Genomic DNA, 12,755 nt, shown 5'->3' with positions numbered 1-12,755 from the left:
GGTTAATAAAGAGATAAAAAATTGCTCCAGCAGGCTTACTCTTTTTTTTTTTTTTTTTGGTTTTCCAAGACAGGGTTTCTCTGTATAGTCCTGGCTGTCCTGGAACTCAGTCTGTAGACCAGGCTGGCCTCCAACTCAGAAATCTGCCTGCCTCTGCCTCCCAAGTGCTGGGATTAAAGGTGTGCGCCAACACCGCCTGGCAGGCTTACTCTTCGATATGCGTTTCTATTCTTTCTGCTGGCACCCGACACACTATGTGCTCAGTTTGTTCTGTGTTGTTTGATTGATGAAATACACTCGAATCTCCACACATTTTTTTTTCTCCTGTGGTGGGAATTGGATAGTTATTGTAACCAAAGGCTCCACAAAAAGCAATTTAAGGGAAGAAAATTTTATTTTGTCTCATGATTCAAGTGACCATGGGCAAAAAGACAAAAGCCTTTATATTTTTTCCTTCCTTCCTTCCTTCCTTTTTCTGTAAAACACACACACAGAGATATGGGAGGTGTCCTTCAGGCATGTGGAGGTCAGGGGACAGCTTTTGGGAGTCTGTTCTCTCTTTGCACCTTTTTGGGGGGGGATGTAGTCTCTTCTGTTGCTTCTTACTGAGTAGTACTCTGGCCTAGGTGGTCCGAAAGCTCTGCTGATTCTCCTGTCTCCACTCTCCATCTCTTTCTGAGAGCACTGGGTTACCGTGGCACACCCTTGTACTCGAGTGGGTGCTAGGAATCAAACTGAGCTCAGTCAGGCTTGTGCACCCAATCAAGGCAGTGCTTTAGACTGTCCTGCCGTCTGTCCATCTCAAGAGGGCATCTTCATTAAATGGCGAGAAGTTAACATTGTGCTCATGAAAATAGAAACAAGTTTTTAACTTGACATTTTAAATTTCTACAAATAATGCAGGCTTGACTGTATCTCGTGTATAAGTCTTGTGTGTGGTGTTCAATACTGTGTAGCTACTATATCTGTTGCTGTTCTGTAGTGAGTGGTGTGTAGTCTTGGTAAGAAAATGAAACCACTTCAGCTTCCCCTCAGAATGTAGACTGTTCTCGTTCTCTCTCTCTCTCTTCTTTTTTTTTTTTTTTTTTTTTTTTTTTTTTATCTTCTCGGGACAGGGTTTCTCTGTGTGTTCCTGGCTGCCCTAGAACTCACTCTGTTGAGCAGGCTGGCCTCAAACTCACAGAGATCTGCCTGCCTCTACCTCCCAAGTGCTGGGATCAAAGGTGTGCACCACCACCACCCGGCTGCCCGGCAGCTTTCTTTATTTTTAACCTTGATCGCATGTTTAAGATGATGTGTCCCAAACTCTCCATTGTGGGCACTATGTTTTCCTTTATGGTTGATAAATCTATCAAATGTATCAAAATAGGTGAATGTCCTGTCTTTTTTTTTTTTTTTTTTTTTTGATAAATGTCCTGTCTTTGAAGCCTTCGATCTCAGCCTCCTCACTCCATCATTCCTTCTCCATTGCTTTGCTGTGTCCTATGGTAGGGAGAGTTGCCCCTCCAGTTGTCTGTGCTGCTCTGTCTACTTACAGGACATTTGGAGTCCTGGTTTATTTAGTGCATTCATAGCCTCCTATTGTTATTATCATCATCACCACCACTATTGTTGTAAAAATTCTCGGATTTACCCAGAGGAAGTTCCTCAAACTGTTTTTTTATTAATTAAATTTATTCTTTGACAATTTCATATATACACAGTGCATTCTGATTATTCTCCCTGTCTTCTCATCTTCCCCTCCAGTCCCTCTGACATGTTCATGTCTCTCTCTCTCTTTTTTTTAATATTACATGTTTTGCCTGAATGTACTCATGTGCCCCACGTGTGCCTGCTACCTGCAGAGGCCAGAAGAGGGCATTGGATGCTTGGAATTGTAGTTTGGACGGTTGTGGGCCCCATGTGGGTTCTCTACAAGAGTAGCAGGTGCTCTTAACCTTTGCACAACCCTCGAGCCCCTTCATGCCTTCTTGTTTTGCACCCCTTGAGTCTAACCACAGTGGCTCACGTGCCGCTGGGTATAGAACCATTCGCTGAAGTGGGTAGACTCACCAGTGAACACACAATTGAAGGCAGTGACTGTCCCTGCCCCAGCAGCAGCTAGCACCAATAGTCCCCAAACCGGTTTCCTTGTCTTCTTGTACCATTCTTGGAAGGTTTTCTTACCGTCTGGGACAGTGGCATGTTTCAGGTGCACACTACACTTCCCCTGCTCCAGTCCCCAAGCCCTGGAACTGATCATTTTTCCAGCAAGTGCTGGCTATTCTTGTGGAAAAGAGAATCATTTATAGACATCAACATGGGCTCCAGTCCTAGTGCACTGCTACTGGACCATGATTGCTTACTTCTGGGTTTCTCAGTAGCACTAAACATACATACACACACACATACACGCTCGCAATGTGTGTGCACGCACACCTTCATATGTTGAAAATCATGAATTCAAGCAGGGTACAATGGTGAACAGCTATATATTTATACTTCTGATACTTAGAAGATAGGCATGGGAATTTGGAATTTGAGGCCACTCTGGGCTACCTAGGTAAGAGTATATGTGAAAACAAGAGTATGTGTGTGATGGGGTGTAGTGGAGGAAAGGAGGGGCCCACATTATTTTGTGCTTCCAATTTCAGCAAACAGCACTGCCTTCCATTCCCCACCTCTCATATCTGCGCCCTCTTTTCTAACCACAAGAAACCTGCTTCCCATTCCCTCATAGTAATGAGGACTTAGTCCTAGATTATAGCAAGCAGAGAACAGCCCTACCCGCCACTGGTAACTAACTCCTGTTCGCTTCCTCCCTTTGCTCTGGGGGTTTAAAGACAAAACATCCCTACTTCAAGTAATTCTGCCTTTCACACTCTTCAACTGACTGGCGCTCTCTTGAAATACATCTAAGTGGTTTTCTGTTTGTTTTAAAGATTTATTTATTTTATGTATGTGAGTACAGGGTCGCTGTCTTCAGACACACCAGAAGAGGGCATCAGATTCCATGACAGATGGTTGTGAGCCATCATGTGGGTGCTGGGAATTGAACGAGGGACCTCTGGCAGAGCAGCCAGTGCTCTTAACCACTAAGCCATCTCTCCAGCCCCCATCTGAGTGTTTTTCATTGTATCCCACACAGTGCCTCTCATTCTTTTGACTCTACAATTTTTTTCTTGCACTTGTACATTTAGTCCAACTCAGAAATCTGTACTAAGTGAAAAATTCACCCAGACACCAGTCAAGCCCACAGATTCTGCCCACTTTGTAGTCACTGCTGGAGGCAGGAGGATTATGAATTCAAGGTTTTACTTAGCTACACAGAGGTTTGGGGGCCAGCCTGGGCTCTATGAGATCTTATCCTAAAAACAACAATTAAAACAAAACCTGAGCCGGGCGTGGTGGCGCACGCCTTTAATCCCAGCACTTGGGAGGCAGAGGCAGGCGGATATCTGAGTTCGAGGCCAGCCTGGTCTACAAAGTGAGTTCCAGGACAGCCAGGGCTACACAGAGAAACCCTGCCTCGAAAAACCAAAAAAAAAAAAAAAAAAAAAAAAAACCTGTGTGTTCTATATTCTGGGTATGTGTTTAGGGCTCTATTTCTGGCAATAATATTTATATTATGTATAATATAAATATATAATGATTATGTAATTGAAAATGCTTTTAATATCAGGTTATAGAAATCTTTCTTAGTTTTACAGTTATATATTACTGTTACGAGAATCTTAAGGGTCGGGCTGACGAGGTAGCTCAGTGTGTAAGAAGGTGAACTGGGCATCATTGCTTGCTCCTTTCCCCAGTGTGGCCATTTTGAATAAATATCCTTTCTCTTGCTTTCGGTTTCTTCCCTTCCCTTGTGTGACGGTGGACAGCTGACCACACCTAGCTTGTTAGGGCTGCCAGGTCCTGAGGCTTCGACCCTTAAAATTCTCACTGACTGCTCTTCCAAAGGTCCTGAGTTCAAATCCCAGCAACCATATGGTGGCTCACAACCATCCGTGATGAGATCTAACGCCCTCTTCCAGTGTGTCTGAAGACAGCTACAGTGCACTTACATATAATAAATCTTAGGGCAAGCAGAGTTGACCAGAGCAAGCAGAGGTCCTAAAAATTCAATTCCCAACAACCACATGAAGGCTCACCACCATCTGTACAGCTACAGTGTACTCACATACATAAGATAAATAAATACATCTTTTTTAAAAAGGACAATTGCCAAAAAAAAAAAAAAAAAAAAAAAACCTTTAAGGGTTGAAGCCTCAGGGCCTGCAGCCCTAACAAGCTAGGCATGGTCAGCTGTCCACCATCACACAAGGGAAAACGAAAGCAGAGAAAGGATATTTATTCAGTGGCCACACTGGGGAAGGGAGCAAGCAAGGATGCCCAGTTTATCTTCGGATTGTTACTGTGCAGTTTAGGCTAAAACAGGGCAGGAGGATCCCTGCTCAAGGTGTGTCCCCTGCCATTTGGTCCGTTGTTGTCTTGGCTCTAGTCTGTCTTACAAGGTGGCCAGTCCAACTGTGAAACTTGTTCCTGGGATACAAGTTCTTCCTCTGGCTGGCCCGGGCTTCACAGCCCCCCTAAGGTTAAGAACTCCGGAGAAAGTCCATCTCTTTGGGATCTATTATCTCCACAGTCAGATAGTCAAAGGGAAGGACTCAAATGTCTCCTTAGGATACCCTCACTCCTTCCTCAGATTCAAGAGAGCGTCGGTCAAATCTTTGTTGCCTTTGGACACCTGGGCTGCAGTTTTAAATAGTGCTGCAGTGAACATTCACACCCACAGGTATCCTCACATGACTTCAAGGACAACTGTGGGAAAACATTTTGTATATTGCTTTGTCAAAAATAAGTACGTGGTACTGGCGGAGATGGCTCTGTGGGTAAGAGTACCTGCTCCCGGCACTGGAGCGTGCTCGTACACCAAGGTTACCCATCACAGGTTATTTCCTGAGCTGCTTGTAATCCACTAGAAGGATGCATAGGATACGTACAGATGGAGAAGGACGAGCCAGCCAGACCTAGACAGACCTTCTTCGCAAGCACTGCACTTGTTGCTAGTACAGTTGCTAGGACTACTCCCTACCTTGTCAATCATAATTTGACCCAATCAAAGGGGGTAGAGAGTGCCCAGTCCTGGGACCTGTCTAGGACTGGGGACCCAGTCCGTCTGCAAGTTACCTTTGGCTGTTCGCCAACCAGAATGGCTTTTAAGGATGCAAGCAAAGCCAAATCCTCTTTCCTTATTATACTATTGACAGTTTGGTTCTTGGAGCTTGAAGACACCAGTTGAGTTATCAGTCGTAAGCCAGGCCTCCCTTTGCTTTGGTTCACTTGGGGAACAGTTCAGAGTGCTGGGGGAAGCCTGTTTCCTTTCACACAGGGTGCTAATGAACAGTGAGATCAGGGGTCCCTTAAACCAGTCAGAAAACAGGTATTACATTATGATTCACAACAGTAGCAAACTTACGGTTATGAAGTAGCAACAAAAATGATTTTGTGGTGGTGGGGGGGTGGTCACCGCAGCCTGGAGGACTGTAATCAATCAAAGGTGGAGGCTGTTAGAAGGTTGCAGACACTGAGCTGGATGGGGGCAGGTGTTCAGGGAATGGAAGGCCTCTCCCCTCTGGATGCACCACTCACACAGAGCCACCCCCAGAACCCTGCCCTATTGTTTTTTGTTTTTTGGGTTTTTTTTTTGCAGGCCTTATTATGTATCGTCAAAAACAAAATTACAATGATTTAGTTACAGGTGTAACTGCCTTTAGTTTGAGATTCCTGAATGAGAACCCCTCCCCTCCCACTCCCCTGGGCAGTGCTGAACAGTGGGGTTTGTGAGGTGGGAACAAGGAAACAGAAAAACAAAAACCCCATTAGCATCAAGTAAGCCAGATTACTTTTTTTTTTTTTTTTTGCTAGGGTGGATGTGGAGAACACTTCCTTATGGAGATGACTGGAGGAGACCGAAGGGGCAAACTGGTCCGTCAGGGAAACTGCCTTCTTTAACATTAGAGTTAAAAGGAGTGACTCTAGTCTGGTTTGGTCTGGTATGGAAAGGAGGGACCCTCAAGTCACCTTTGTCCAAAAAAAAGGGGGGGAGGCGGGAGGGTATGGGGGACTTTTGGGATAGCATTGGAAATGTAATTGAGGAAAATACATAATAAAAAAATATTAAAAAAAAAAAAAGCAAGCATGGCGTCCTCACCTGGGGCTCAAAAGGAAGAGCAGGTGAAAGCCTGCATCTGCCTCCCACTCCTGGCCTCCTTTGCTTTTGCTGAGGGCGGAGATGAGTCATTACCCTTCGCTTTTCCTCCTGTGTTCCTTTGTATTCTAGAAAGGTCAGCGCCTCCCTGGACACAGCTCTCCTTTCCCCACAGGAGGGCCTGGTTATCTGTGAAGGTGAGGACTCCGGCCTGGAGAACTAATTACTCTGAACCCTCAGGCTCTGAGGACTTCTTCGGAATACCCCAGGAGGCAAAGATCAACAAGACCACACCTCTACCTGGACTCTAAGTACACCCATCTCCTGTCCCATCCTGACTCCACCTCTTTCTTCCTCTATTTAAACCTGAAGCCCAAGCCAGTGCCTTAAAGCAAGTGGGTGACATGAAATTCGCCCCTTCCCTCTGATTTCCACCGTTCCTTGCTGACAGGCCATGGTGGAGGGGACATTGGCTGAGCCCAGTTTGTTGGGGCTGCAGGACCCCAAGTACTGTTACCCTAAAACTCTGGGAACAGTATGTTGGGTCCTAGTACAGGAAGGAGGTCATTCCAAACAATGAGCGGCCATACTTGTTTAAGAGTAGGCATTAAGACCAGAGGTAGAGTCAAACCTGGAAGCCCTTGGCAAGCTAGGCTCAGCTGTCTTTCCTCAGCCAAAAGACAAAACAGCAGCAAGAGAGGGAATTATTTTATTTGATGATGTTAGGTTGGGAAGAAAACAAAGAGGCACAGTAAGCACCCCTCTTACTCAAGCTCATTTTTGGGGTCCTGACATAAGGTTCAGGCTGAAACAGAGGGTAAGAAGTGTGTATTGCTTAACAGCACAGGTCAAGGGTGGTCCTGCCCATCACTAACAATCACTGTCTTCTGCTTCCAAGGTCTGTTCAAGGTGTCCCTATGACTGACTGAAGTCTCATGTCATGAAGATGACACCTTCTCATGAAGGTGTCAGTCCCATGGCTGACACCCAGGCACTACTAGCTCATGACATCTAGCCTTGAGCCTCCTGGGCAAACTCCAGTTCCCTGGGGTCCATTATCTCAGCAGATCACAGAGGGAGGGGCACGAGTCTCCCTTCAGAACATCCTATGGTGGATAAAATTGCAGTTTATTGGTGATCAACCTAGCCTCCAACCCCTCCTTCAGGATTGAGGAAGTTTAACCGAAACCTTCATTGCTCCAAATTGTGCCCCAGTTGGCTCCGGGCAGATGCCCATCCAATGGAGGCTATCTGGGAGTTCCCAATCAGCATTGAAGGACAGACATTCATCCAATCATTAGCATGAAAAAAAATGCTTATCCTTTGGAGAGTTCAAGGTTTTTGTTTGTTTGGTTTGTTTTTGTAGTTGTACGTCGGGAAATGAAGGCCAAACATTCATTTGACAATGTCACTGAAGAGAAATCTGGCTCACAGATGTAGAAATAAGAATAACACCCCCTCCCCCTTACTGTTGATCCTATTTCCCGACTCAGATTCTTTTAAGGCCTGGGCTTCCAGTCTCCATGCAGTAAAGATTTACTGCATTGTTATGCACTGCTGATATTACAACTACTTAGGATAAAATGAATGGGGAGTGGGTGTGGCGCAAAGGCTTAGCTGTTAACAGACCTAGTTACCCTTAGGCAGGATTCACAACTCCCTGCAATTTCAGCAGCAGGGGACTTGGACGCCCTCTTCTGGCCTCCATTGGCACTATGTGCGCGTGTATGTATACACACACACACACACACACACACACACACACTTTTTTTATTATTATAAAGTTCATTTTTTTTTTTTTTTTTTTTTTTTTGGTTTTTCGAGACAGGGTTTCTCTGTGTAGCCCTGGCTGTCCTGGAACTCACTTTGTAGACCAGGCTGGCCTCGAACTCAGAAATCCACCTGCCTCTATAAAGTTCATTTTTAATTAAAATATCGTCTTAGTGTTTCTATTCCTGCACAAACATGACCAGGAAGCAAATTATGAAGGAAAGGGTTTATTCAGCGTACACTTCCACATTGCTGTTCATCACCAAAGGAAGCCAGGACTGGAACTCAAGCAGGTCAGGAAGCAGGGAGCTGATGCAGAGGCCATGGAGGGATGTTACTGGCTTGCTTCCCCTGGCTTGCTCGGCTTGCTTTCTTATATCCCACACACTTTTTTTTTTTTTTTTTTTTTAAAGGCGTGCGCCACCACGCCCGGCTTATTTATTTATTATATGTAAGTACACTGTAGCTGTCTTCAGACACTCCAGAAGAGGGCGCCAGATCTCGTTTCGGATGGTTGTGAGCCACCATGTGGTTGCTGGGATTTGAACTCTGGACCTTCAGAAGAGCAGTCGGGTGCTCTTACCCACTGAGCCATCTCACCAGCCCCCCCCCCCACTTTTTAAATTGGGCTGGGGATATAGTTTAGTGATAGAGTACCTGCCTAGTTTGCACACACGCCACCTTGGATTGACCTCCTGTACCAAGGTGGGAGGGAGAGGATAAGAACACAAATAGTTACAGTGAGATCTGTATATCAACTAGGCTACAGCTAGAAAGATGTTGTTTCTACATCACCATCTAGACACAAGCCCTCCAGGCTGGTACATAGCTAGGTAGGTGCTCACTGGATCTTTGTTCTAGCATGGCAGTTCTCTTGCCAGCTACTCCCCTCCTCTCCCCTCCCATCCTCACCCCCCCACACCCCCTTTTTCTTTGTAGTATTAAAGTTGAAACCTAGGCCTCCTATACATTAGGCAAATGCCCCATAGCTGAGCTCTTCATTCTTACTACCTCAAGTTTTCCAAGGCATCCCTGTGTCACACAGCAACAAGTCCATCCAAAACCAGGCCACAGAGGTGACAGTGTAAGATGATTCTACTAAGTGACCACTTTTTTGATATTTTGTTTTTGTTTTTAGACAGGGTTTCTCTTTGTTGTCCTTGCTGTCCTAGAACTTGCTTTGACCTCCCAAAGATTCCCCCTGCCTTTGTCTCCTGAGTGCTGGGCTTAAAGGCATGCACTACCATCACCTCTCTGGAGGTCTGTCATGGAGAGGTGTTTCTCTGACCTGGGTAGAGACTGAGCATCCTAAACTACCTGAAACAACAGAGTTAAAAATCCACATGGCCGGTCAGTCACTCCTCAGGAAGATAGGAACAGGGAGACTCACTCAAGCAATGCTTGAGAGAGAGGAGGAAGAGGGCAGGTGGTGGTCATGAAGTGCAGGCAGATCTTTGTGAGTTCAAGGCCATCCTGGTCTACATAGCAAGTTCTAGGCCAGCCAGGGCTACATGGTAACACCATATTTCAGACAAAACAAATAAATGTCCTCCCCAAAAGGGAAAGGAATGGGAAAGGATGAACCCTACCAACTACTCAAAAGATAGCAGCAGCTACCCTCATCTCAGACATTCTCTCCCATAGTATTCAGAAGACAGCTCACACATAGTCCGCTCTTGGCAGCACTGGAAGAGCTCCTGGCCTAAGTCAGTGTTTATATGGACTGACTGCTTTTTGCTGCTTTTAGCCAAGTCCTATGAGACCACAAACCCAGGCAGGAACTAGGTTGAAAGCAGATTGCAATGACATAAAGCCTAGTTTGTGTGTTCCTTTACCAAAGGGAGCTAACTAGAGATGTCTTCCAAAGGCTATTGCTTTATGAGCCCATTAACAGCGCATCAGTTAGAGCAGTGGTCTTCAACCTTCTAACACTGGGACCCTTTAACACACTTTCTCATGTTGTGGTGACCCCCAACCATAAGATTATTTCTGAAGCTACTTCATAATTATAAATGTGCTACTGTTATGAACTGTAATGTAAATATTTTTGGAGACAGAGCTTTGTCATAGGTGTTGCTACCAACAGGTTGAGAAGCTCTGCATTAGAACCAGGTAAATGTGGGGCTTTCCCCAGCCAGTAAGAACAAGTCTTCAGCCTCAGGGACTTTATCAGACAAGATCCAAAGCAGGGATCTTGTTTAATAAATGTGTGTGTGAGTGTGTAGTCTCATATGTTTACACTGTACATATACAGTGCAGAAGAAGGCATGAGATCCTTTGGAGTTGACAGTACAAGCTTCCGTGGAAGGTCTGCTCATTACTATCTCTGGTCTCCATGAAAGCCAAGCAGGTGTCCTTGGCCAACGTGTCATCTCTCCAGCTCCTCCTTGCTTCTCAGGATTTTTCCCTAAATCTGGGGCTTGCCAAATGAACTAGATTGGCAAGAACGTTCCAGGGATCTTCCTGTGTCTGTCTGGACATTTTATAGGGGTTCTGGGGATCAAATATGACAACCGACTTAGCCATATCCCTAGTCCAGCTTCCTGCTCCTCCTCTGGCAGACTGTAATTGTTGAAGCCAGTGGGGAGGGTAGATCAAGTGTGTGACTTCCAAGTGACCTAAGGACAGATTTGCTTAATGTGGATTCCCATGTGGGCAAAAATGTGGAGGTCAACTAGCTTCTAGGTGTCTAGGATCCCAACCTATGTTGAAACAACACAAGGGGAGATAATTCTGGATTTCTGAATAACTGGATTCAGCTTCATTGTAACACTGCAGAGAAAAAGGTTCCTACCTCTTTTGGGCCCTGTATTTTGTGTTTCTTTACCAAGGTTAAAGCTGAGTGATGGACCAGTTGCCTAGCATATTCACAGCCTTGGTCTTGACTTCCACAACCCCTAGCCACCCCCAGCCTCCCCCCCAGTCCCCTCCAGCCTCCCCTCAGCCACTCCCTAGCATCCCCCAGCCACCCCTTACCACCCCCTAGCCACCCCTCAGTCACCCCCAGCTACCCCCTAGCCTCCACCAACCTCCACCCATCCACCCCTAACCTCCCCTCAACCATCCCCAGGCTACCCCCAGCCACCTCTAGCCTCTCCCTAGTCACCCTTTAGCCTCCCACTAGCCACCCCCTGACAAAGGCAGTGTGAGACTTACAGTTCCACACTGTAAACATCTGGGTGTCTGCTTATTTTATTTATGGTCAGACATATTTTGTGAAGGTGGAGGCAAACGCAGACACTTTCTTTTTTTTTTTTTTTTTTTTTTTACGCAGACACTTTCAAAGAGACTCAACAGGTCAAAGAATGAGTCGACAATGAAAGTCAGAATTAGTTCATTCAGTCCACACTGCGGTCCCCAGCGAGCCTTCAATGAACCACATCCTCTGCTGCATGCTGGGAAACCGGACATGGGAGGATGAGGCTGTAGCCTCTCCTGCCTGGACTCCATCAGCAGGGCTACCTGGTGCTTCTTTCATACGCAAGAGCCAGGACAAGAACAGAGAGAGCTACCTGCAGGCTCCAGCTTTCCTGAACCAGCCAGCCATCTTAATACCCAGCTCCAGGAGTATCCAGTGCTGTATGTCCAGGCTCCTTCCCACCTTCTCTGTAGCCTCTTACACCAGGCCCTGGCCGTGGCTGCACATAGACGAATCACTCTGGTCCTACACACGCCTTTCTCTCTCAGATACAATGTCTTTGAATTATCCCTATTTTTAAATTTTTTTTCTTGATGATAATAAGCGGAGTTCTGTTTCCTGAGTCTTTCTCTCCTAAGATAAGGATAATAATCACCTCCAGAAGAGGGAGAATATGATGAAGGGAAATACTCTTTCAGACAGAAAGAAGCCTGAGCCTTCTGCCTAGTGTTGTTGAAGACAGAAGGAAGATAGGAAGGAAGAGAGGGACTACCAATTAGCCAGTCCCAACTTCTCTTTCAGGGTTGAGATAAGGTTATGAAGCATGGTCAAGGAAGATCTTTTCCCAAAGTCACAGGGCCCAGTCTCACAGACTGGAGAAGGCCCAGCGGTGACTGCCTTGAGAACAGAAGCCTTGTGGGTCCCAGGGAAACAAGGGTAAGAGACTGAAAGGAGACTTGGGTGGGCCTGCTGTGTGAGGGTGTGGCTGTGGCGTGGGTTCAGAGGAATGGAAGGTGCCAGACCAAGGCACTGATCAAGCCATGAATTGCTTCATAGACCAGCTTCACCCACAGGAACAAGCAGTGGCCAAGCCGAGGCTGGAAGAGGCCAGAGGAGACCTGAGACACTGTACTCTTCCCTGGCCCGGCCAGGACTCAGCCAGTCCAGCCCTTTCTCCCGGAACAAGGAAGAGAGAGTTTAAGGGACAGAGTATGGATTTTATCTAAGGTAATTTACTCAACCTTAAGATTAAGATAGCAATTGGCCCGAATAACGAGTGAACTCTGAATGGGTCAAATGTCTGCTGCGAAATAAGCTTGAGTTAGTGGGAAGGCAGCAAACATCTCTATAAAACAACCAAAGCTAGGGGCTGGAACGGCGGCTCCATCATTGTTCTTGCAGAGGAACTGGACCCCATATGGCAGCCCACAGCCATTTGTAATTCCAATCATGTGGTCCAGTGTCTTCTTTTGGCCTCTAAGGGTTCCTACATGGTACACGTACAGACATGCAGGCCAACGCTTTATACACATAAAACAAAAATAAGTATTTTTTTTGTTTATTGAGACAGCGTCTCTTTATTGTAATTCTGGCTGTCCTGGAACTTACAGAGATCATCCTGCCTCTGCCTCCTGAGTGCTAGAATTAAAAGTGTAT

At 46.1% G+C, this 12,755-nt stretch overlaps 1 long non-coding RNA gene across 4 annotated transcripts in view; it reads left to right on the top strand.

The window, feature by feature from the left end:
* LOC110283708 (uncharacterized) overlaps nucleotides 1-12,755 on the top strand; it is a 19,432-nt gene extending 6,677 nt beyond the window's left edge. Inside the window, exons 2-4 of one of the 4 annotated variants that reach the window (XR_003835295.2) lie at nucleotides 5,908-6,035; nucleotides 6,366-6,501; nucleotides 11,235-12,755. This is a non-coding gene — a long non-coding RNA (uncharacterized LOC110283708). Of the gene's footprint in view, nucleotides 1-5,907; nucleotides 6,036-6,322; nucleotides 6,586-7,088; nucleotides 7,948-11,234 lie in introns of those variants that run through there. The other 3 variants (XR_015045999.1, XR_015045998.1, XR_015046000.1) reach the window with 3 other exon arrangements.

Source organism: Mus caroli, unplaced genomic scaffold, assembly GCF_978045245.1.
Source record: "Mus caroli unplaced genomic scaffold, Mus_caroli_1 scaffold_18, whole genome shotgun sequence".
NCBI classification, from domain to species: Eukaryota; Metazoa; Chordata; class Mammalia; order Rodentia; family Muridae; genus Mus; species Mus caroli.
Note: the sequence above shows the minus strand (reverse complement) of the source record. Positions and strands in the feature narration are given on the sequence as shown.